Below are 25,108 nucleotides of genomic sequence, written 5' to 3'. Positions count from 1 at the left end.
ACAAAGTACTTTAAAGCAAAGCACTTCACAAATATCTCATTTTATCCATTTAACCTTGTATCATTATCCTCACTTTATAGAGGAAGAAACTGAAGCAGACAGAGTGACCAGTCCCAGGTCACCAAAAAAAAAAAATACATGTTTGAGGCATCATTTTTACTTGGTCTTCCTGACTTCAGGTCCAGAGCTCTATCTACAGTGGCATCTAGCTATCTATAAAAATTGTAATAGTGTGAAAGAAAAAAGCTCTAAGATTAATATGTAGATTTTTCAACAAGCATTTTAGACAGTGCAAGTGAAGGGATGAGAGATTCTAAGGTGGGACATTTTTAGGGGTTAAGGCTAAGGGAGATGGGAGTGGTGAAGGGGAAACAGAATGTGTACTTCAGAAGTCAAAAGTTTTGAATCACCGGGATGAAGAAAATTTGGGGAGGTGGGAGTATGCTAACTATTAAGGGATGCATCTAGTCATTATCAGTAGCTACAGAGAGGTCCATTTAGGGAGCTGACTGATTAACTATTCAAAGCCCTCCCTTTAGAGAAAACTTTTTCTTTTTTAAATAGCAATGATACTGTATCCTAAGAGGCTCAGCAGGCCCACCTCATAGTTAGAAGACCTGGGACAAATACAAAGACTGGAGGCCTAGACTTGGGCTCAATAGGGCTACATGAAAATTCTCTGGAAGGAAGAGTCCAGAAGCAAGTAGATGGTCTGAGTCAGGACTGAAACAAAGCTCCTTGGCAATAATGGGATTCAAAGATTGTGGGGGCAAAAATAGTTGTCAGGAGACAAGAGGTCTGGCTTCCAGCTATGAGATACTGATCTATACCTACTTTCTATCAGATTTATTTCTAGTATTTTCAGAAAATTTTGTCAAATAGTGAATATTTACCCTAGTACCTAGTAGACTTTGAATTTATTAAACACTATGATATTATGTTTATTATCTGTCTTTTGAATCATGTGTTCCTAATCTATATCACTGATAAGTTTTTTATGTTTTAAATAATACTAAGTAGTTTTGATGATTACTATTTTATAGAACAATTTAAAGTCTAGATCCTTTTCATACCTTTTTTTTCTCCTATGAGATTCTTGATTCCAGATGAATTTTTTTTATGATTTTTAAGTTCTTAAGTAATTTTTTGATAATTTGGTGTAGCTTTAAACAAGTAAATTAATTTGGGTCTTATTATTTTATTACATTGGTATATTCTAAACATAAATAATTAATTTCCCTCCATTTTTTAAAATCTCTAATACTTATAAAGAATGTTTTTAGTTATATTTATAAAATTCTTTTGTATACCTTGGAAGGTAGACTCCCAAATATTTTCTTCATTCTGATTATTTTGAATAGAATCTCTTTCTTTATATGCTGGGTTTTGTCAGAAATATACCAGAAAAGTTGATATTTGTATGCATTTATTTTATATACTGATAATAACCATTATTAACAAGTTATTGTTTAATTTTATATAGTTATAATCTCTTATATTCTCTAAGTAGATGATCATTATCTTCAAGAAAAAGTAGTAATTTTGTTTCCTCTTGGCTTGTCTTTATGTCTTTTTCTTGTCTATTTCCTATAATTAGTGTTTCCAGAACTATCTTAAATAATAGTGGTGACACATAAATAACTTTGCTTTAATCTCTATTTTACTGGAAAAATTGAAAGCTAGAATGGTGTTTTTATTCCTATATGCTTTACTATGGTTTATGTGTGTATGGTGGTTTTTTTTTTTTTAACAAAAAATTGGCATTTTATCAAGTTTTTTTCATGCATCTTTCAAAGTGACTAATTTTTATTGGTTTTTAATTAATATGGCTTGTTATATTTGTGACTTTTTTTTTTTTACTATTGAAGCAATTCTGAATTTCTGATATAAATTCAACTTCTTCATGTTATCTAATCTTTATAATACTTTGCTGTAATTTTTGATAATATTTTATTCAATATTTTGGTGTTGGTATTCATTAGTGATCTTGATCTATAATTTTAGATTTCTTTTTAGTTTAAATTTCATAACTATCTATATCATAGAACTAATTTCATGGGATATCCTCTTTTTATATTTTGCCACAGTTTATGGGAGAGTGATATTATTATTTAAATACTGGATAGAATTTACATATAAATCAATTTGTTCCTTTTTTTCCTCTTTGTCAATTCGTTTATCACGTGTTCAATTTATTTTTCTGGTGATTGGGCTATTTGAATTCTCTCTTGTATTAATCTGAATATTGTAGGTTTTTAGAAACCTTGGGCCACTTTATTATTTTGTCATACAATTGAACAAAATAGTTTCTGATAATTTTCATTATTTCCTCTTAATTTACTGTCAATTCTCCTTTTTCCATTTTTTGAGACTGGTCATTAGTATTTTTTTTCCTTTTTATTAATTTATTTTTGTTAGATTTTGTATAACAGTTCCTAGATTTATGTTTTTTTTTTTTTTTTTTTTTGAGTTTTGTTAAATACTTCTTTGGTTTTCAACATTTCTAGTTTTGTTCTTGGTCAGTATTTTTTTGTTTTTGCTTTTCTTTTTAGTTGCATAAACAGTTCATTAAAATATTCTTTTTCTTTTGTTGCTGAGTGTTTAGCTATATACATTTCCCTTAGGACTGCTTTGATTGAATTACTTTAAGAACAACAATTTTATGTTATTTTACTCTTACCATCTTTTTTGATGAAACTATGACTTTGTGTCTTGCCCAGAATCACATAAGTAATAAATGCTTGAGATAGGATTTGACCCTAGGTCTTGCTGACTCTGTGTTCAACATTCTATTCATACTTCATGCTGTCAAAATAATTTCATATAATCTTCATTTAAGTTTGAATCATTTGTTCAAAAGCCTTGTATATACTTTTCTTACATTCTGACCAATGAAAGCTGTGTTTGATTTTTTTTTGTTTTGCTTTTCTGAATTGTTTATGAAGTTTTTATAGCTGTTGTACTACAACAAATTTTTAATTTGTTGTTTCTAATGTTTCTCCAGGCATAGTTTTTAATCTTTTTATTCAATTATTACTAGTAATCTGTCATATTTAGCTTTTCTGATGATCTATTAAGACCCTTAATTTATTTCTTGTTTGCCTGTTTATTAGATTTGTCTGAGTCTTAAAGGTGATACATTGAGGACCCCACCTCTGAAGATTTAATTTTCTATCTCTCCCTATAATCCAATTAACTTTTGCTTTAAATACTTAGATTTTATGTAATTTGGTGTGTGTGTATATACATACATATATATATATATATATATATATATAGTTATGTATTTATCCCATTTCATTGGCTATGGTGCTTTTAGTATAATTATTTACTTATTGTTTTTCCACTTATCCCTTTTAAAATCCCTTTTTATTGTTGCCTTCTCTAATATCATAATTCCTGCCTTTTGCTTAATTTATTTGAAGAATAATAAATTCTTACAATACATTCTTCTATCTTCCTCTGTTTTATGGGTGAGTTCATCCCATGTACACACATCATTATGACTGTTACTTGTGGATTTCTTTTCTTTAAATATGCCTTTCTGATCTTTCTCTCTTATATCCCTCTTTACAAAGAAAAGGGTAGTGAAAGAGAATTAATATGAACAACATTAATGATCTATAATTTAACCATCTTTTTTGGCTATTTCCCCTCTTCTCTCCATCCAGACCTAGATTACTGTTTACTTTTCTTTCCTTTTAATATATCATTTATAATGTACTCTGCATTATGCATATGACTGTACCTTTCCCATCTTTCTCCTCTCTCTTAAGGCCGTCTTGTTTTTCCCTATCCTTATCTAATTACCCTTCAAAATTAATTTGTTACTATGCCAAATGTGTGTGGGAGGGGTGGTGGTGATGTACATGTAAAAGATATATCCAACTTTCCTTTTTTAGGTTTGGATAAGAATATGGTCCCTGTAATGTCATTCCCTACCCAGCCCCACTTGCTTCATGTTTCTTTTTTTTTTTTTTTCACAATACTCCATTTATAAGCCATTCTAAGTTCAATTCCTTTTTCTTTCCTTTTAAGAGTATCAGCACAGAAAAAATTGTTCCATTCCTTCTATTTGCCTTATTTCATTCCCTCTGTGATTCTTGAATTTTGCAGGAATATTTGTTTTTTCTCATCTATTACAATGTAAGTTCTTCATGACTATATAGTCCCTCTTGTTTGTTCAAATGTGTTTACTTTTTGATATTTTTTTTGACTCCTATGTTTGAAATCAAAGTTTTGACTCATTTCTCATCTTTATATTAATGTTTGAAAAGTCGTCTACTACATTAAAAATCTATTATTCCCCTTGCATACTCAGGTTTGTTGGTTAAGTTATTCTGTGTTTTAAGTTATCTTTCACTTTTGGGAATGAAATATTGTTTTGGAATTTTTGGGGATATGATATAATTCCAAGATATTTTCTCTTCCTTTTTACAATAATCAAAATTTTTGTGGTCTTGACTATGATTCCTTGAACTAAAATTCTTTATATCAGAACATACTTTTTTCTTTGACTTTAAACATTTCATGGACTTCCAGTTAAGATAATAGGGAGGACACACACATCTACTTAAGCTCCATCTTTGCTCTCAGAATACTTTCATGACAAGGCCTTGGAATTAGTGCTTGACTGAAAAAAAAACCAGAAATAATTACCAACAGAAGATATCCTTGAAATTCACCTGAAAAAGTCTGTTTTTGCTCACGGATGGGGGATGGTTAGATAGGGCACAGACTAAAGGCAGGCAGGCAGTGAGAACACAGCAGGCAGTAAGAGTATAGCAGGCAGCACAGATTGAGCAGACCTAAGGGGTGTGTGTGTGTGTGTGTGTGTGTGTGTGTGAGATCTCAGCCGTTTTTGCTAGTAGAACTTTACCACAGTGTGGCTACTTTGCCCTGGCAGCAAGCCAGGAGATCGGTAGAGAAGCTATAAACACAAGGGGTAAAGACTATAACCCTGAAAAGCTAGGGTCTCTCGGGGCCTAGCCACACCCACCCAGAGCCCAGATGCAGCACAGCCATTGCTGTCTTGCTAGTGCCTCACTGCTGCCCCCTGCAGTCTGTAGAGGAAGTTCGGTAATACCATCCAGCTAAAAAAAAAAAAAAAAAAACTGAAACTCAACCTTGCACTCTCAGATTTAGATAAATCAAATCACAAAATAAGAAAGAAGTCAAAGAGGTAAATAGAATACTAGAAAAGTTAGATATGATAGATCTTTGGAGAAAACTAAATGGAGACAGAAAGGAGTACACCTTCTTCTCAGCAGTTCATGTTACCTATTCAAAAATTGACCATATATTAGGACATAAAAACCTCAAATTCAAATGCAGTAAAACAGAAATAGTAAATGCAGCCCTTTCAAACCACAATGCAATGAAAATTGCATTCAATAAAAAGCCAGGAGAAAATAGACCAAAAAATAATTGGAAACTAGAGAATGATTGGGTGAAACAGCAAATCATAGACTCCCTTCCCTACTCTACTTCTCTTTATAGTTAACTTTTAGAGTGCCAAATACTTCTCAGGATTTAGCCAGCCATTATGTTATGGGGGTTAGGAGACAAGTCCAGGGCAGGAGATAGTGAGGGATACTCAGGCATTTGAGATAAGCCATCAGGAGTTTCATGACTCACTGGAATGTGAGAGTGATAAGAGCTTAATGGGGTAAGGAAAGGAGTGTGTGTGGCTATAATATTTTATTCAGAGTATAGCATAATAAATAATTCAAATTATTATTTATTTTTTATTTATTTATTTATTCCCTGAATTATTTATTTCAGGGAAAGTGAGGTATTATAATTCAGGGAAAGTGGGGTATTACACTTCTAATATTAAATCCTAATATCTGATATTATGTAATTTATTCTGTATATATCTCATTTGTACATAGCCTTTTGAATATTGTCTTCCCTCATTAGATTGTTATAATTTTAATATAAGGAACTGTTTTTTAAATATCTTTCTTTGTATCCACAGTGCTTAGCAAGACACATAGTAGACACTTAATGGTTGTTAACTGGTCTCCTCTGTGTATGTAATCCAATAATTTCCTCCCTCCCTTTCCACTCCCAAACTTGTAATGACTTGTTGGTCTTTGATGATTTCATGATGGTTCTTAAGTATGATACTCTCAGCTGAGCATTACTCCACTGGTCTCTTATGGTTTCATGGTGGTTACTAAGCCCATGATCTTCTCTATGCTTTGCTTTCTATTTTCAGTTCATTGAAATCTTTAGGGTCCCCTGCCAGCTACCCTTGGATCTTTGTCAAGATATATTTAGTGATTGGATCCTCTTCTAAAAGGTACTAAAAAGCTAATAGCTCTTCATTCATAGGTATTACCAGATAACAAAAGCCAGCATATTTTGCCTTTAAGCTAAGATTTTTGTTTTCTTTTCTTATGTCTTCTTTGACATAAGACATATGTCTTCTTATTGTCTTCTTTTCTTATGTCTGGTTTGAGATTATTGTTCTAAACAAATATTTTAGAGTTAACCATTCCCAAGATCATTTTTGGTTTAGTATGCAAACAAATTTGAGTATGACCAAAAGATAAAATAAGGCAGTATAGGCATATATTAGGTTCTCCATCTACTTTCCAGATTTCTTCCTGTATTTTGACCAGCAAGTTATATATATATATATATATATATATATATATATATATATATATATATATATATATATATATATTATAAATAACATATAATATAATACAAATATTATATTGATAATACAAAACTCCTTTGTTTTCTTCCTGTTTTGACCAGCAAACTGTTTTCCTACTTTATAGCAAAAATTCTGTAGAAGATTTAAGCAGACTCTTAAGGGAGAAGTGATTTGTTATTTTTACCATGCAATTACTGTATTAGCTTTTGGTTAAACAAAAAAAAAAAAAAAAAAGAGCCACAGCTAAGAGATGTTAGAAATAAAAATCTTTGTCTGGCTTTGTGAGATGGTTTGTTCTAGCATCCATTAAAAGAGTCTGGAATTTTAAATAAATCAGAATAAGCTGCATGGAAATACCTCAAAAATCATGCACCCAGAGATTTCCATAGTATTTCATTATCAAATTTCTCTTTAGAATTTTAAAACTGCTATCTTAGCTTGCTATGGCTCTTCAACAAAAGGATAAAGTATAGATCAGTAATGTGCTTAACATTGTTCTAAAAATAATGTTGCCTAGTTTTTTGGGTTAGGAAAAAAGTTTAGAGTGACAAATGGTAAAGGACTCAGGCCATGGATCTTACTAACAGGATTAACAGCTGAACTTTGCTGATGTTCAGCAAATGTAAACACCTGATTTTTCACACCATGGCAAGATTAAATAAGTATAAACCAGGCAAGCTTTCTACCACTCTTTCTATTAGTGTGTGGAGGGACTGGTTCTTTTGTCATAGCGGACTTTGCTTCACCTTCCCTATCTTGGTCTCTCAGCTTATGGGATAATGTGGAATGTTGTTCACTCTAGGGGGAGTCTAAGAAATAAGCTAGAAACTTGCAAGATATTCTAGTTCAAATGAGTATGTGACTTTGAATATGATCTGTAGCTTATTTGACTTAACTGTTCCTCATTTTTCTTCTCTCTAGAGCAAGGTTCAGAACATAGATCTATATCACAGGAAAGTGTAAGAGAATTTATATAAAGCAAGATAGAGGACAGGAGAAAAATATTGTAACCATGATGATGTTCCCTCTCCTCTCCCTCTTCTTTTCTTCCTTTTCTTCTCGTGATTCCATCAGCTCCTATGGGTTCTTTATATCCAACTATATTCTCTCCCCTGAGCTCCATTACTGAATCATCAGTTGTTTGTTGGATATTTCCAATTGTCTTGTAAACATCTCAAACTTAACATGTCCAAGAGAAAATTCATTATCTTCCTTTCCAAAACCCACATCTGAACTTCCTTATATCTTTCAAAGGCTTTATGATCCTTCTAATCACCTAGGCTTGCAACCTCAGAGCATCATTGATATTACACTCTCCTTATATCTATTCAGTTGCAAAGTTGCAAACTCAACAGCATGTCTTGTATGACTTTTTCCCTCTATACTCAAAAGGCTACTTTCTTGGTTCAAACCCATATCACTTCTGACTTGAACTACTGAAATTGATCGTTTTCTTTTCCAATCTAATTTTCATACACATGTCAACGTGATATTCTTAAAAGATTAGTCTGACTGTATTATTAACAATGAATCATCTAACTGCTCCCAAAGCATTTGTTAAGTGTTTATTACATTTAATATCAAGTACTATGCCATTTTCTGGAGATACAATGAAAAGCAAAAGTATATTTTGCTTTCAAAGAGCTCATATTCTGCTAGGAGAGAAAACTAGTAAACAGATACACGGTAAACAGTAAAAAGCTAGTAAACAGATATACAGTAAACAATATATACAATATATAGAGAGAGTAGTTACAAGATAAACTCAGAGGGGAAGGTGTTAGCATCTGGGAGGAACAAGAAGAGGTCTAATGAAGAAGATTAGGTTTTAATTGAGACTTAAAGGAGACTAGAACCACTCAGGTAATGATAAAGAAAGAAAGGATTATAGCCATGGGTGACAGCCAGGGCAAAGGCATAGAAACAGCATGTGGATGGTCATATGCAAGAAAAAAAGTATAGCTAGATTATAGAATATATAGAAGGGAATGTAGTTTAGGAAAACCAGAAAAGTAGGAAGGGGCCAGATTGTAAAGAATTTTAAATAGCAGCATTAGATTTTATATTTGATCCTGCATATGTCACTGAAGCTCAATGAATAGAGGGCGACATGATCTGAGTTATTCTTTAGAAAAATCACTTTAACAATCAAATGGAGCATAGATTGGAATGGGAAGAGATTTGTTTCAGTGCAACTAAATACTGTACAAATGAAGAAAAAAAGGGCCTATATATAATAGATGTTGTGAAGATAGAAATGATAAGATTTATTATAAATTACTGTATATGTAGGGTGAATGGGAGTGAAAAGTCTAGGATGATACTCACATTGAAGGCTATATAGATTTGGGAATTATCTGTGTAGAAATGATAAACTGAATTAATTGGAGTAGATAAGATTACCACATGAAATAGTATTGAATGAAAAGAAAAGAGGGACCAGGACAGAACCAAGGAGCACTGGTGTGACATAGATGGAGCACTAGCAAGAAATATCGAGGAGCAGTTAATGTATAGGAAGAGGATTAGCAAACATTTCCATGAGAATATAAGGAGGAGAGTATGTCTAGAAGCAGAAAACAATCAAGTATTAAATGCTGCAGAGAAGTAAAAAAATAAGATGGAAATTGAGAAAAGCCTGTTAAATTTGACAATTAAGAAATCAGTGGTAACTTTGAAGAGGGAAGTTTTAGTTAAATGATGAACCTAGACGCTTTATGGCTAAGAGTTTAGAAGTATAAAAGGAAATTGAAGTGCTTATCATAGATAACTTTCTACAGGAGTTTAGTCACAAGCACAACACAAGTTCTTGAAATACAGGAAGATGTTTAAGAGAGGTGGTAGAATCAAGTAAAGATATTTTTAAAGTTGTAGATGTGGAAGTTTTATTTTTTTATTTTTTTTTATTTAATAGCCTTTTATTTACAGGTTATATGCATGGGTAACTTTACAGCATTAACAATTGCTAAACCTCGTTCCAATTTTTCACCTCTTACCCCCCCACCCCCTCCCCTAGATGGCAGGATGACTAGTAGATGTTAAATACATTAAGATATAAATTAGATACACAATAAGTATACATGACCAAAACGTTATTTTGCTGTACAAAAAGAATCAGACTCTGAAATATTGTACAATTAGCTTGTGAAGGAAATCAAAAATGCAGGTGGGCATAAATATAGGGATTGGGAATTCAATGTAATGGTTTTTAGTCATCTCCTAGAGTTCTTTCTCTGGGAGTAGCTGGTTCAGTTCATTACTGCTCCATTGGAAATGATTTGGTTGATCTCGTTGCTGAGGATGGCCAGGTCCATCAGAACTGGTCATCATATAATATTGTTGTTGAAGTATATAATGATCTCCTGGTCCTGCTCATTTCACTCAGCATTAGTTCGTGTAAGTCTCTCCAGGCCTTTCTGAAATCATCCTGTTGGTCATTTCTTACAGAACAGTAATATTCCATAATATTCATATACCACAATTTATTCAGCCATTCTCCAACTGATGGACATCCATTCAGTTTCCAGTTTCTAGCCACTACAAAAAGGGCTGAGATGTGGAAGTTTTTATAGATAAGAAAGAAGGAACAAGTAGAGATATTGAAGATGAGATAGATAATGAGATATTAGAAATAAGAGAGAATTGGGATATAAATAGGTTCCATTTTCTTGAGAAGAAAGGGGAACATGGATGCATGTAATAGAGTTGACCTGGACAACAACAAAATCATCTCTTTAATTGATAACAAATAAGATAACAAGGAAAGGTATGGGAATTATATGTGAGGAAGAGTGGGGGAAAAGGAGACTTTTGGCCAATGGCCTCAATTTTTAAAAATGAAGTATAAAACTAAGTCCTTGGTTGAAAAGACAGTCACATGGGAGGTTTGAGGAGAGATAAAGGTGGTTTGTAGATCTTCTATACGAAGTCTGATAGTGTTTTAATTAGAGAAGAATAGAATTTTTGCCTTGCTTCAGTGAGAACCCAATTAAGATCAGTTAACATAAATTTGTAGTGGAACTAGTCAACATACTTCTACAGTGTTCTTCAGCAGCATATGAATAAAAGTAAAAGAAATAGATGGTTGAAATAATCAGGATTGAGGTTTAATAAATTGTTGAGAGCACAAGGAAACAAACATTAAAGAGTAGAGGATTTAAGAGTTAAGTTGCTAAATGAGATGAAAATATAGGGACAGAGGAGTGTACTTAGTACTTGGGATACCAGCCTGATGAAGAACTGAAAAGTGCAAGGAATGGAAATTATGTTGAATGCAAAAATGGGGGCAGGGAGGAGTAGAAATAAGATAATATCACAGGGAAAGCTGGAATGATAAAAAGATTATGGTCCCATCTAAAGGAATTTTCAGAGTTAATGAGTATGAAAATGAGCACATGAGTGATGATACAGTTAAGCAAATAAATATTTCTTATGTACCTATGGTGGAGTAGAGAAATGAATAGATTGAGAAATTCAGAAATTAGACTATTTGAGGGATATCATCACTATGGATATTGAAGTTCCCTAGTATGAGAACAGGAAATGGAATGAAAATTTGTGAGCTAGGTAATTGACTCTTTAAAAAGGAAACAGAATGTCCTGGGGAATGGATAGCTAATAGTTAGTAGGATATGGATTAAGTGGTAAATTTTTATATCATCAACCTCAAAGGAGTAAGGTTTGCTGAATGAAGGTGGTAGAGGGAGAGGTTGCAAGTTGTCAATAGAAAGAGTATTCCAACGCTTCCTCCTCCACCACTCCAAAACAAACTTCAATGAGTTAGGGTTTGGGAGAAAGCATAGCAAACACTGGAAAGGGTGGTGAGGGTAGTGGTGCCATGAGAAGGGACGTGCTGTAATCAGTTTGAAATAGTTTATGAAAGCCTATTGTTATATTTTCAATGTGAGCATTTATATCTAGAACATCAGCTAATACTAAAAAGTCAAGGTTTGAGCTTTTTTATCTTCTGACTTAAGAAAATGATGGAGAACATATTAATACAAATTATACTTTAAAATGTATTGTGGGTACTTTTTTCTTCATGAAGTTAGTCATTAAACATTTATTAATGCACCACTGGAGCCCAGGTCTCAGAGAAGGCCAGTTGACAAAAGAAGTGAGAAAGAAAGAAGTTCAAGATTAAAAAAATTTTTTGATGATTAATGAGTAAGTATTTCATAAAAGAAAAGGCAGGCAGATAATTAGTGTGATATCATCTGGGAGTTGAAGTGGAGAGAAATTAGTGGCCAGTTGGGAAAAGGGAATAGATTTATACATCAGCAACTGAGCATTTAGAATTACTTTGTTTGGAGGAAAGCAAAATAAGCTAATAGTATACTATCTATTAAGAAGTGAATGTAGGGACTTCTGGGGGCTGAGTCAAGATGGTGGAGACAACAAACGTTTCTCTCTGTCCTTCTTTATAACCCTCACAATAATTATGAAATCCAGCCTCTGAATTAGCTCTGGACAGGTAGAACCCACAAATATTGGGAGTGCCACAAATTATCAGCAGAAGATAATTTCAAAGATCGCCAAAAAAGGTATGTTTCAATTGGAAACAACACGGAGGCAGCCAGGGCAACCAGTACAAATGCCAGTGCAGATAGCTCAGAGTCCCATGGCAGAGAATTTATGGGAGGAAAAGATTTGTTTCAGTCAGAAATGGGAGAAAGGCAGCAAAGCACAAATAGTTGACCACAAATGCCAGTGCGGACAGAGCAGAGCCCCGGTGGAAGAGCAGTCTCAGTGTGGCAGTGGACTTTCGTGAGGTGGAGAGTTTGTAGGAGGAAGCTCACCAGAGAAGGTTTGTTTTAATCAGAAATGGGAGAAAACAGAGAGGCCCAGGCAGCTGGGCTACAAATGCCAGTGCAGACAGCTCAGGGTCCTGGAGCAGTGCAGTCTCAGGATGGTGGTACAGACTCTGACTACAAACTGCCAGTGCAGATAGCACAGAGCCCTGGGGCACTGCTGAATCCACATGGCAGACTATGCTCAAAAAGTTGTCAAACTGTGCATACCCTTTGATCCAGAAGTGTTTTTACTGGGCTTATATCCCAAAGAGATCTTAAAAGAGGGAAAGTGACCCACATGTGCAAAAATATTTGTAGCAGCCCTTTTCACACTGGCTGCTGTGTGAATTGAACTAGAATTTGAAGTGGAACTAGAAATTGAGTGGATGCCCATCAATTGGAGAATGGCTAAATAAATTATGGTATATGAATGCTACAGCATACTATTGTTCTGTAAAAACAACCAGCAGGATGATTTCAGAGGCTTGGCGAGACCTACATGAACTGATGCAAGATGAAATGAGCAGAAACCAGGAGATCATTATTTACAGCAACAAGACTGTATGATGATTAATTCTGAAGGACATGGCTCTCTTCAACATTGAGATGATTTTGACAAGTTCTACTTGTGCAGTGATGAAGAGAACCATCTACACCCAGGGAGAGAACCATGGAACAGAGGATGCGACGCAGCATAGCGTTTTCACTCTCTCTGTTATTATTGGCTTGCATTTTTTTTTCTCAGTTGTTCTTTTTTCTTGATCTGATTTTTCTTGAGCAATTGGATGGCTGGGTGAATATGTATCCACACATTGGATCTGGCATGCATTTTGTCATATTTGGCATGTGTTGGACTGCCTGCTGGGTAGGGGAGATGATAGGGGAAGAAGGAGAAAATTTGTGGCTGGGATTATTCAGGGGTCAATGTTGGGAAAATTATTCATGAATATGCTTTGTAAATAAAAAGCTTTAATTAAACACATACACTCTCACACACCCTAAAAATAAATAAATAAATGAACAAATAAACAAACAAGCAAACAAATAAGCAAATAAATAAATAAGAAGTGAATGCTGGAGTCAAGTTGCCATTATGAGATTGGGAAGCTGCTCAAACTTTCCCAATTTCCCTCAAAAACAAATAAACAACATCACATGAAACAAAGCCTCTGAAAAGAGTCTAAAATGTCAGTATACAAAGAGATGGAATTAAACTATTTTCTAGCTCAAAATAAATTGGGAAAAGTTTCAAAAAGTTCAGTCTCCCCTAGGATGAAAGAGGTGCTTAGTCCAGCTCAACCACTATCCAGGAAAACCAATGAGAGGATCTTAATCACAGCAGATCAAAAACCAAGATCCAAGATCTGAGATCCTAGCTCAATAGCAGAGAAGACTAGTGGGACAACCTCCACTCCCAGCACAGAAATCAGATCACCAGCTTGGAAAATCAGGCAATAGGTGGAACTAGACTGAACTATCTCATACTGTGAACAAGACAGCAAACATAAAGGACCCCTGGGCTCAAAACCAAGGCTCAAAGATGCACAAGAAGTTTGGAATAGAACCCCCTGTACCCAGGATCAGAACTCAACCTTAAAAGTCACAAAAGAGGAAAAAAAATAAAGAAAATGATCAAGAAACAGAAAAGAACCTTAATCCTAGAAAGTTACTGTGGTAACAGGGAAGACCTAAATACTAACTCAAAAGAGGACAAAATGCCTGCATGCGAAATCTCAAGAGGTGATGTGACTTGGTCTCAAGCCCAAAAAGCCTTCTTGAAAGTTCACATAAAGGATTTTAAAAGTCAAATAAGGAGATAAAAGAAAATGGGAGAAAGAATTGAGAGGTATTCAAAAGAAAATCAGCTTGGAAAAGGAAGGACAAAAATTGACAGAAGAAAACAACTCCTTAAAAAATACAATTAGCCAAATGCAAGAAAAAATACACTGAAGAAATCCATTCCAAAAAACACAATTGGCCAAATTTATAACAAACAAACAAAAATCCACTGAAGAAAATAACATCTTGAAAAGTAGGATTAAATTATAATGAACAAGGAGATGCAAAAGCTAACTGAAGAACATCATAAATTAAAAACTAGAAATGGAAGCTAATGATTATATGAAATGCCATGAATCAAACTAAAAAAAAAGAATTTTAAAAATAGAAGAAAATGTAAAAATGTAAAATATAGATGTCCTGGGAAATAGATGCAGAAGAGACAATTTAAAATTTATTGGTTTGCTTGAAGGCCACAACCAAAAGAGCTTGGATAGCATCCTTCAAGAGATCATCAAGGAAAACCACCCTGATATACTAGAATTAGAGGGCAAAATAGTCTTTGAAAGAATTCATTAATCACCTTCAGAAAGAGATCTTATAAAGAAAACCTCAAGGAACATTTTTTCAAAACTCCAAAACTATAATCTCAAGGAAAAAATACTGCAGACTGCTAGGAAGAAAAACAATTAAGGTATTGAGGGACCACAGTGAGGATTACTAGGATTTGGCACTTCCAAATTAAAGGAGTAGAGGGCCTGGAATACCATATTCCAAAAGCAAAGGACCTGGTATTACAATCAAGAATCAACTATCCAGCACCATCTTTTGGGGAGGAGATGGGTCTTTAATGAAGTAGGGGACTTTAAATCATTTCTCTTATCATTATATACCTCAACAACGATACTGTATGAGGATGTATTCTGATAGAAGTGGATTTCTTCGACAAAGAGAAGATCTAACTCAGTTTCAGTTGATCAAGGATGGACAGAAGCAGCTACACCCAAAGAAAGAACACTAGGAAATGAATGTAAACTGCTTGCATTTTTGTTTTTCCTCCCGGCTTATTTATACCTTCTGAATCCAATTCTCCCTGAGCAACAAGAGAACTGTCCGGTTCTGCACACATATATTGTATCTAAGATATACTGTAACCTCTTTAACATGTATAGGACTGCTTGCCATCTAGAGGAAGGAGTGGAGGGAGGGAGGGGAAAAATCAGAACAGAAGTGAGTGCAAGGGATAATGTTGTAAAAAATTACCTTGGCATGGGTTCTGATAATAAAAAGTTATTTAAAAAAATAAATAAATCTAATTAAAACTGCCCCAAAAAATAAATAAAAATAATAGTCTAAAAAAATCATTTCTCTTAAAAAGACCAGAACTAAACAGAAATTTTGATTCACCCAATACAAGACTCAAGAGAAACAGAAAGGTTAACAGGAAAAGAAAAATATATATTATTTAAAGGTCAAGCCATTTACATCCCTAGGTGGGAAAATGGTACTTGTTACTCTTGAGAACTGTATCTTTTATTAGAGAGTATCTTTTACTAGTTCCCATGTTTATGGGAACATGTTAAGGGGTGTGTGAGTATAAATTGACTCTGATATGTTATTAAAGAAAAAAGACATCAAGGGGTAGGAAAAGGATTGTACTGGGAGAATAGGAAAGGAGAGACAAAATAGGATAAATTAGATCATATGAAAGACACAAAAGACCTATTACAGTAGAGAGAAAGAAGGGAGGGGGTGAGCATTGTCTGAAGCTTAATTTCATCTGTTTTGGCTCAAAGAGGGAATAATATTCACTCATTTAGGTATAAAAATTTATCTTACCTTATAGGCAAGTAGGAGAAAAAAGGGGAAGAAAAAGAGAAAACTGGATAGAAGGGAAGGTAGAAACACTAGGAGAAAGTGGTAAAATAAAAGAGGAGGAGTCATAGTAGGGAAAGCAGATTGAGGACAAGGTTGAACAGAAATAAAAACTACTGAGGAGGGACAGGGTGGAAAGAGAGAATATATATACACACACACACATATACAGAGGAGAAAAATAGGAAGGAAGAAATACACAGCTAGTAATCACATTTGAATGTGAATGGGATGAACTTTCTCATAAAACAGAAGCAGATAGCAAACTGGATTAAAGACTAGAATCCTACAATATATTGTTACAAGAAATACATTTGAAACAGAGAGATACATACAGAATAAAGATAACACCTACACAAAAATTACCATGTATTAGAACATAAAAACCTCACAAACAAATACATAAAGGCAGAAATAGCAAATGCATCTTTTTCAGATAATGATGCAACAAAAATTACATTCAATAAAGGACCAGGGAAAGATAGACTAAAAAAACAATTAGAAATTAAATAATAACTTTAAAGAATAAGTGGATTAAACAACAAATCATAGAAATAATGATTTCATCCAAGAGAATGACAATAATGAGATGACATACCAAAATTTATGGTATACAGTCAAAGTAGTTCTTAGGAGAAATTGTCTCTCTCTAAATAGTTACATGAATAAAATAGAGACAGAGAGGATCAATCAATTGGGCTTGCAACTAAAAAAGGTTAAAAAATAAATTAAAAATACAAATTAGAAATTCTGAAAATCAAAGGAGAAATTAATAAAATTGAAAGAAAACTATTGAACTAATTAATAAAATTAAGAATTGGTTTTATGAAAAAAACCAAAATCGATAAATCTTTGATTAATTTGATTAGAAAAAAAGAAAAAAACAAGTTACCAGAATTAAAAATGAAAAGAGTAAACTTACCACCAAGGAAGAAGAAATTAAAGCAATAATTAGAGCTATTTTGCCCAATTGTGTGACAACAGATTTGATAATCTAATATTTGCAAAAATATAAATTGCCGAGATTACTAAAAAATTCCCATTTTAGAAAAAGAAATTGAACAAGCCATCAATGAACTCCCCCCCAAAAAATCTCCAAGGTCAGATGGATTTACAAGTGAATTGTACCAATCATTTAAAGAACAATTAATTCCAATATTATGTAAACTATTTGGAAAAATAGGCAAATAAGGAATCCTGCCAAATCCCTTCTATGATACAAATATGGTTCTGATATCTAAACCAGGAAGAACAAAACAGAAAATTATAGACCAATCTCCCTTATAAATATTGATGCAAAGAATTTTGAATAAAATGTTAGTAAAGAGATTATAACAACTATTCATCAGGATAATACACTATGACCAAGTGGAATTTATGCCAGGAATATGGGACTGGTTCAATATAAGGAAAACTAATTGGCATAATTGACCATATCAATGACAAAACTAAAACATCATATGATAATCTCAGCAGATGCGGAAAAAAACCTTTTGACAAAATACAACATTCATTCCTATTAAAAACACAAGCGAGTTTAGGAATAAATGGAATTTTCCTTAAAGTGATAAGTAGCATCCATCTAAAACCATCAGCAAGCATTATTTGTAAAAGGGGTAAATTAGAAGCCTTCCCAGTAAGATCAGGAGTGAAATAATGATGATAATGGTCATCCCTATTATTTATTATTGTACTAGAAATGTTGGCTTTAGCAATAAAGAAATTAAAGGAACATGTATATGTAGACATACACAATGAGGAGATAAAACTGTCACTTTTTGCAGATGATACAATGGTATATTTAGAGAATCCTAGAGAATCAATCAAAAATCTACTTGAAATAATTAACAGCTTTAGCAAAATTGCAGGGTATAAAATAAACCCACACAAGTCATCAGCATTTCTATATGTTACTAACAAAGCCCAGCAGCAAGACATAGAAAGAACATTTTCATTTTAAAATTGTAGACAAAATGAAATATTTGAGTCTCTGCCAAGACAAACCCAGGAACTATGTGAACACAATTACCAAACACTTTTCGTATAGATGAAGTCAAATCTAAACAATTGAAAAAAATATCAATTGCTCAAGGCTATGCTAATATAATAAAAATGGAAATTCTGCCTAAATTAGTCTATTTGTTCAGTGCCATACCAAACTGCCAAATAATATTTTATAGAACTAGAAAAAATAACAAAATTTATTAGAAAAAGAAAGGGTCAAGAATATCAAGAGAATCAATGAGGAAAAACTGCAAAAATTGGTTGCCTAGTAGTACCAAACCTAAAACTTTATAATAAAGTAGTGAATGAAGACAATGAGTAGAGAAAGGTTTATTGGGAGAACCACACATTAGGCAGTTTCTGGTCCTCTCTTTTGGTCTAAAATCATGGCAAGTGGTAATTGCATTTTACTGTCAGCACCCTGGACAGTAGCCACCTAGTACTACTATTTTTGGTGTTGTTAATATTCATTCTTTTTAGACCTAATCTATAAAAGAACATGGTTCTTTTATAGAATGGTTAATTGGTAAGTAAAACAAAAGAAAAATTATTCGGCAAAAGGAGGTAGTTTTGGGGATATGAATAGTTTGTAGGAGATTCAGACAAATAGCCACACTCAGGACATCTCCCTCTCAAGTATAGGACTAATCGTGCTCACAGGCAGTAACTTGCCTTTTGAGGTTTGAGGGATAATGACAGATTATTACTTCTGGAGGTCAATGGTAATCTTGCAATAGTCTAAAATTTCCACCATTACTCTCTTTTTGATTTAGACTTTGAAAGGCTCTGTGCTAAAATGCAAACATTTTCTAAGCGAGTAGACACATTAATTCATTTTGCTCACTAAAACACTAAATTACTTTGTCCTAAAGAAGAGTATATTGCTAAGGGAATGGAACACAAAGTAGCAATAATTAATGAAAAAAAGAAGGTCAAAATAGTCTAAAAATTGGAATATGTGTATATATAGAAAAGGGTGGGCAGCTTTATATGGGAGGCCATGGACTAATAATAGATAGCAGGTAGGTATTGACTAACTAGGGGGGAAGAAAGAGAGGAAAGGAACCATCAGAAAACAAAAAAGGGAGATATTGATAATCATTTCTCCAGAAGATAGTAATGATGATAGCAGTGAGAAGTTAGCCATAAAAACATGTAAGACTTTATAAGATGTTGGCAGATTGCCTCAAACTTTGAGAAATGCAAATTCTTCTCATTATTATATCCTCTGAATCTTCTGATTGATCTAGACCATATCTCTTTACCTGTGCTCCTCTAGTATCATCTTGTATTTTGACATGAAACAGCTTCTACCTCCTCCATTTAGCTCTCATGCTTAATTAAGAACTTCTTATCCCTTCCAGAGTGAAGACATAAAAACTACAAACTCCCTGCTCTCCAGGTTGGAAAACCTAACTATAGAATGAGATATTCTCAGTGATTCTCAAACTTTTTTCTCAGTATCTTTTTGTTATTAAAAATTATTGAGGATCTATGTGAGGAGTTTTTGTTTATAGGATTTTATTTATAAATATTTACCATATTAGAAATAAAAACTTATTTTGAATGTGTGGATCCTCTGAAAGAATCTCAGAGGCCCCCAGGATTCTATGGATTACACTTTGAAAACCATCACATCTAGACAAAGACCAGCCCAGACTTCAGCTCTGTCAGATAGGAGTTAAGCAAAGTAGAGAGAAAAGAAGGAAGAAAAATAGCAAAAAAACAGGGGAGAGTTAGTAAAGGGAAGATGGGAAGGAAGGAAGGAAGGAGGCAGGCGCCAATCTACTTTATAATTTTGCCTGGACTTAAAACTACTTTAGCAGATATAGATTTGATCATTGTGTTCTTTGAAGAGAAATTCAATTTCTTTTTTTTGTTGTTATAGTAAGTTTATTTTTAATACACATTACTTTATGAATTATGTTGGGAGAGAGAAATCAGAGCAAAAGGGAAAAACCTTGGAAGAGAAAAAATTAAACAGAAAAAAAGAAGTGAACATAGCATGTTTTGTTTTACATTCAGTCTCCTTAGATCTTTTTCTGAATGAAGATGGTATTTTCTGTTCAAAGTCTATTAGGATGGCTTTGATCACTGAGAAGAAACAAAATGTTAATAGTTGATCATCACACATTCTTGCTGTTATTGTGTACAGTGTATTCCTGGTTCTTGTTTTGCTTAGCATCAGTTCATGGAAATCTTTCCAGGCCTTTATATAATCAGCTTGTTCATAAATTTTTATAGAACAATAATATTCCATTACCTTCATGTATACATAACTTATTCAGCCATTCCCTAATTGATGGACATCCACTCTTTTTCCCAATTCTTTGCTACCATAAAAAGAGCTGGTACAAAAAATTTTCCACATATGGTCCTTTCTGCTCCTTTATGATTTCCTTGGGATACACATCCAATAATAGTACTGCTGGATCAAAGGGTATGCACAATTTGATAGCCCTTTGGGCATAGTTCCAGATTGTTCTCCAGAATGGTTGGATCATTTCACAACTCCACCAACAATGCATTAGTGTTCTAGTTTTCCCACATCTCTTCCAACATTTATCATTATCTTTTTCTGTCATTTTAGCCAATTTGAGAGGTGTGGGGTGGTACCTCAGAGTTGTTTTACTTTGCATTTTTCTAATCAATAGTGATTTAGAGGATTTTTTCACATAATTATAAATGGCTTTAATTTCACCATCTGAAAATTGTCAGTTCATATCCTTTGACCATTTATCAATTGGGAATTCTTCAATTTCTTTATTCTACTCTCTAAAAGGCATGAATTCCAGGAGTGGTAGGAGAAACAGAGAAGGTTAATCTTGGAGATGGTCAATTTTAAATGAGTTTTGCAAGCCAATGTAAAGTATTGGTAAATGTCACACTGTCCAAGAAGGTCTCCTGAGCCCTGACCTTCAAGAGAAAGAAAGCTTATAGTAGAATGTTTCTTAAGTAATATCTCACTTAGTTGACACAGAGTTCATGATGTCAACAACTTCTGATGGCATATGCTTTCTGAATATATAACCCAAAGGACAAAGCTATACTTACAGAAGCATCTGTTAATTTTAGAGAAGATAACATGCAGTAACTTCCAAAGACATGCAGTTACAGGCTGTGAGAGATAGTGAGGTAACTTCAGAATTTTTCACAGTCTGAAACTAATAGTGGTAATAGTCACACTCCCCTCTTCCCTTCACATTTATTCATATATTTTTCAATTTAATTCTTCAGCAGATTTTGCACTTCTAAGAGAAAGTCATATGACTTTCATAAACCTTTTTCATTAGTCATCCACTCTGTTTTTCTACCTCTCTCATCCAATTGAGTTTTGGTACAAATCTGAATTTCTGAATCTGAAATTCCCCCAGACAGGATCATCTAAGGAGAAATGCCAACCCAGCATTATCCAGTGAACTCTGAAGGCAACTTCAAAGGAGAAAAGTCATGAATGGGCAACTGGAGAGATAACTCGGAATGGGGGAAAGTGAAAGTCACCTCTTTGACTCGGGAAGGATAGAAGTTTTATAGGCTGATGGTATGCACACAATGGTTTTTAGCAGCAGCAGCAGCAGTTCTCTGATATACTGCCTAGCAACTGTAGTGATAGAGAGACTCCTCAATCAGAACACCTGAGGGAGTTGTCCTGATTTTAGGGCTAGCCTAGAGATAGTTTGGTTTCTAGGTAAATACATGATCTGCCTGTGGCGTCAATTTGACCTTTATACTCCCTTCCATATCCCTCATGGCTCATTGTTGTTTTTACCATCTTTCATTCCAGCTCTTCAGTCTATTTTGCACATCCCTGCCTTTTTTTCTGCCATTGAATTCTGACATCAGTGGTGGCAAAGCTCCCTGTTCTCTCTGTGTAAATCAGCTAGCAGTCATCTCAAAGAACATGTTTTTAGTGTTCAAAAGGAGATTGGCACCAAGAGTGGAGGAGAAAGCTCGGTTTCTTAAACGTACTGTGACCTTGTGAAAGTAGAGAAATCTCCTAGTCTTTTGACTGTTTCTGCATCCGTAAAATGGGGTTAACAAATAATTTTTATAAATATTCTTATTTACTAGTTATAAAAATAAAAACAAAAGTTATGGCTGCCTACCTCACACAGTAATTAGGAAGAGAATCATGGTGTTTTAGGGACAGTAGAAATATTAAAGCTCATCTACTCAACCTCCTCCACTTAGAAGGAAATTAAAGCCCATAAATGTTTCCATAACTGAGATGCTTCTTACTTTTTCAGAACAGATTGAGACCATTCATTGTTAGCTATCCTCATACCTTACAACTTATCTAAAAATTTCCTATTCTCACCTTTACAGTAGTTTCCTCGGATCTTGTGATCCTTCTCTTTGCTAAGAGTAGCTTCTCTATCTTTGCCCTTGATTCTATTATCTTTTATATCATTTGGAAGTGTGTCCCACTGCCCATTCTTTTTCCTTCTGTATTGAAGCAAATGCTACTTTCTATGAGATGTGTTGTTTTGTCTGTAATTGAAGTGACTGGAAGCAGATTTACACATGGAGGCCTTTGCCTCCAGAAGTAAAGAAGTTGATGAGTTTACTGCTCAAATTTACAGAATTTCAGAGTTGTAGGAGAATTTCAGAGGGCATGTATATTCCAGCATATACCTCAACAAGAATTCCTTCCAGAACATTCCCAAGAAATGATTTAACTAGTTTCTATTGAAAGACCTCAAGTGATAGGGAACATGACAAAGAATGATTATAGATGTCACTGGGGGGATATTCTTTTATGAAAAATGTGGCCTGACTTTCAAGGAGAGGACTTGAATTATACATATATACTCACTTTTTACAGGTACTATTGCTAGCCAATGTTAGCACAAACCTGTAATTCTTGCAACTAAAAAAGGGTAAGGCTGGTGGATCACTTGAGCTCAGGAGTTCTGTGCTAGTTGGGTATCTACACTAAATCTTTTTTAAAACTTATTTTATTTTAAAAATTATTATAGCTTTTTATTGACAAAACATATGCATGGGTAATTTTTCAACATTGATTCTTGCAAAAACTTCTGTTCCAACTTTGCCCCTCCTTCCCTCCACTCCCCTCCCCTAGAGGCAGGTAGTCCCATACATGTTAAATATGATAAAGTATATTAAATACAATATATGTATACATATTTATACAGTTATCTTGTTGCAAAAGAAAAATCAGATTTAGAAAGAAGGTAAAAATAACCTGGGAAGAAAAACAAAAATGTAAGCAAACAATAATAGAAAGAGTGTAAATGCTATGTTGTGGTCCACACTCATTTCCCAGTGTTCTTTCACTGGGTGTAGATGGTTCTGTTCATTACTAATCAATTGGAACTGGTTTGGATCCTCTCATTGTTGAAGAGAGCCACTTCCATCAGAATTGATCCTGATATAGTATTATTATTGAAGTGTATAATGATCTCCTGGTTCTGCTCATCTCACTTAGCATCAGTTCATGTAAGTCTCTCCAAACCTCTCTGTATTCATCCTGCTGGTCATTTCTTGCAGAACAATAATATTCCATAACATTCATATACCACAATTTACTCAGCTATTCTCCAATTGATGGACATCCATTCAATTTCCAGTTTCTAGCCATTACAAGGGCTGCCACAAACATTTTTGCACAAAGAGGTCCCTTTTCCTTCTTTAATATCTTTTTGGGATGTAAGCCCAGAAGTAACACTGCTGGATCAAAAGGTATGCACAGTTAGATAGCTTTTTGAGCATAGTTCCAAATTGCTCTCCAGAATGGCTAGATGTGTTCACAATTCCACCAACAATGTATCAGTGTCCCTGTTTTCCCACATCCCCTCCAACATTCCACGTTATCTTTCCCTGTCATTCTAGCCAATCTGACAGGTGTGTAGTGGTATCTCAGAGTTGTCTTAATTTGTATTTCTCTGATCAATAGTGATTTGGAATACTTTCATATGAGTGGTAATAGTTTCAGTTTCATCATCTGAAAATTGTCTGTTCATATCCTTTGACCATTTATCAGTTGGAGAGTGGCTTGATTGAAATGAGTCCTTTATCAGAACCTTTGACTGTAAAAATGTTTTCCCAGTTTATTGTTTGAGGGACCATAATTCTTTTTTTTTTTTGGAGTTTTTTTATTTTTATTTTTATTTAATAGCCTTTTATTTACAGGATACATACATGGGTAACTTTACAGCATTAACAATTGCCAAACCTCTTGCTCCAATTTTTCACCTCTTACCCCCCCACCCCCTCCCCTAGATGGCAGGATGACCAGTAGATGTTAAATATATTAAAATATAACTTAGATACACAATAAGTATACATGACCAAAACGTTATTTTGCTGTACAAAAAGAATCAGACTCTGAAATATTGTACAATTAGCTTGTGAAGGAAATCAAAAATGCAGGTGTGCATAAATATAGGGATTGGGAATTCAATGTAATGGTTTTTAGTCATCTCCCAGAGTTCTTTTTCTGGGCATAGCTAGTTCAGTTCATTACTGCTCCATTAGAAATGATTTGGTTGATCTCGTTGCTGAGGATGGCCTGGTCCATCAGAACTGGTCATCATATAGTATTGTTGTTGAAGTATATAATGATCTCCTGGTCCTGCTCATTTCACTCAGCATCAGTTCGTGTAAGTCTCTCCAGGCCTTTCTGAAATCATCCTGTTGGTCATTTCTTACAGAACAGTAATATTCCATAATTTTCATATACCACAATTTATTCAGCCATTCTCCAACTGATGGACATCCATTCAGTTTCCAGTTTCTAGCCACTACAAAAAGGGCTGCCACAAACATTCATGCACATACAGGTCCCTTTCCCTTCTTTATAATCTCTTTGGGATATAATCCCAGTAGTAACACTGCTGGATCAAAGGGTATGCACAGTTTGATAACTTTTTGAGCATAGTTCCAAACTACTCTCCAAAATGGTTGGATTCGTTCACAACTCCACCAACAATGCATCAATGTCCCAGTTTTCCCGCATCCCCTC

This window comes from Sarcophilus harrisii, chromosome 1 (assembly GCF_902635505.1).
Source record: "Sarcophilus harrisii chromosome 1, mSarHar1.11, whole genome shotgun sequence".
Lineage (NCBI taxonomy): Eukaryota > Metazoa > Chordata > Mammalia > Dasyuromorphia > Dasyuridae > Sarcophilus > Sarcophilus harrisii.
The sequence above is the reverse complement of the archived record's forward strand: the minus strand, read 5'-3'. Positions refer to the sequence as shown.